The sequence below is a fragment of the Bidens hawaiensis genome, unplaced genomic scaffold, assembly GCF_021521415.1.
Source record: "Bidens hawaiensis isolate Kalapana, Puna unplaced genomic scaffold, B.hawaiensis_p1.1 tig00034691_1, whole genome shotgun sequence".
In the NCBI taxonomy this organism is placed as follows: Eukaryota; Viridiplantae; Streptophyta; class Magnoliopsida; order Asterales; family Asteraceae; genus Bidens; species Bidens hawaiensis.
Genome location: NW_027496022.1, coordinates 2,742 through 4,924, shown reverse-complemented (window position 1 = coordinate 4,924; position 2,183 = coordinate 2,742). Strand labels below are relative to the sequence as shown.

At 39.2% G+C, this 2,183-nt stretch overlaps 1 pseudogene; it reads right to left on the bottom strand.

Annotated features, from left to right (window-relative positions):
• Nucleotides 1–472: 472 nt before the first annotated feature.
• LOC143586548 (transcription factor MTB3 pseudogene) lies at nucleotides 473–1,930 on the bottom strand (annotated as a pseudogene).
• Between the last annotated feature and the right edge of the window lie 253 nt (nucleotides 1,931–2,183).

Sequence of the window (2,183 nt, the reverse complement as noted above, 5' to 3'; positions counted from 1 at the left end):
TCCCTATATATATATATATATATATATATATATATATATATTATTGAAACTACATAATCAATTTATAAACTAAACCTTTATAAACAATTAACCAAAACACATATTTAGTTTTATATTTAGGAATTAATTTAATTATATATCTAGAGACTAGAGTAGATCAAAGTTTAATTAAAGTGGACCAAAATTCTTAACAATTAAAAGAACATGAAACTGTAACCGACCCATTGAAGTAAACCGACAAGGGAAAAAACTCAAAGCAGAATAAGCATAATAATAATTCATAACATCTTAAATTTACCAGTTAAGTATATTTTACACTTCTTAATCTTTGTATCTATTCAAATATACCACAGAAACACCATTACAGTTCGTTCTTCATCAACTGACATAAAAGTAATTAAAACGAATAAAATCCAATAATTTCTATATCGAACAAAACATATTGATCTAAAAACAACAATTTTATCTTAGTATCATACAAACATGTTTTCTTAACACCCGAATCAATCCGAGAAAGCCGAATCTAGCTTCTCCTTCAATTGTTCGACATCCCACCGCCATTGACCGCTTGAAACGAAAACGTATGAATCACATTCTCGTTATCTTTAACCGAAACATCGGTGTCATTAACTACCATTTCATGCTCTCTAAACGTCTTAATAACCCGTGCAACCGGATGCTCGTCTAACAGCCAACTAAGTCTTACAACCGCATCATCCTCCCGAGCCATAAACTCAACCTCGGTTGACCCGGGCCCTCCTTTTCAGCCTCCAAGACACGTATCTTTGACTGAAGCTCGGTTATGTATGAAATCGCATCACCTAGAAGCGAAGCCTTATCCATTTTTGAAATTTTCGGGACCACGGCCCGTAATGCATAGAACCGTTGGTTCAGTTTCTCGCGTCGTTGCCTTTCCGCTTCGACGTGGTTCAACGGTTCTTCTCTCCCGTTAGCCGGTTTCCGACCCCGTTTTCTTGGTTTTCGATCCATTAAACACGAGTCTTGATTCGATTCCTCAAGACCCGCTATCATTTCTTGCGAATTCAATATCCCACCGATCACATGACCCGTTTGCGAATCAGGCCGAAGCCCGTTTGACGAGTTCCCACCAAAAACACGATTCGACTGTATTTCGTACTGTTTGTCCCCGAAAGTCAACGCGTTTTCAACTTTCGGTGAAAAGTCAATGCTGAACCGACCGGTTTTGGCACCGCTGCCACCGAGGCTTAAATCTTGACCGAATATTTTCGGTGATGCTTTCGGGTGACACCCGTTAAGCAAATTTTTAACCTTTGTAACAAAGCTTTGGTCTTCCGGGACCGACTTAAACGAACCAATCTCCAAGACTCCTTTCTTAACTGGGACAAGAACTAGCATTTGTAACAGGGCCGATTTTGCTAAAACCGATCGCGATTGGTACTGTTCTTTGCATCCTTTGGTGTCGAAAACCCAAACGGGCCGGCCTGTGTTAAATGACTGAGACGGGCTAGACGGTTTATCAAATGGGAAAACATAACACATCGAGGTTAAATAAAACATATCTAAATCGGACACTAAACCCGTCTTTAACTCAAGACTTCCTTCCTTACCATGACTGAATCCTTCGAAGAACAATCTTTTTATTAGCGTCTTCATCTCCGGTTTTATAACCCTTGGGTTCGTTAGATTCTTTGCAGCACCCGTCGCCCCAAATCAGAGCCGATTTCCCGGATTTGGAATTTGAAACTTGCCAGAAAATTGCATAATTCCAGCCCGATCCGTTAAGGATCGTGTGAAGGGAATCTTGTACCGCTAAATTATTGGTTTTTGGTCGGTATTCGTCGGAGATTTTGTTTGATGATGACCAAATTAAGTAATTGCAAGCTTCTTGACCCAGTGTCCTATCTAACATAAGCTTATCTTCTTCATTTAACAAAAATTTGTCTCCCATGTTGTGAAAACGAATTTGCAGAAGGTTTTAGCTGCAGAAACAAGAAAAAGAAAAAAAAAATTAATGTTTTCGTTGATACCACATACCAGCAGCTCACTGAACAAATTAGCAAATAATTTTCGAATAAGAAAATTTTGGAAAGTTTGGAATTAGTCTAGCTGAGCCAGAGGGGCTAGGCTTGGCTCGTTTACAAACCAAGGCGAGCCGGCTTGGCTCGTTTGTCTTCATGAACCGGAATGTTGAGCTCAAGCTT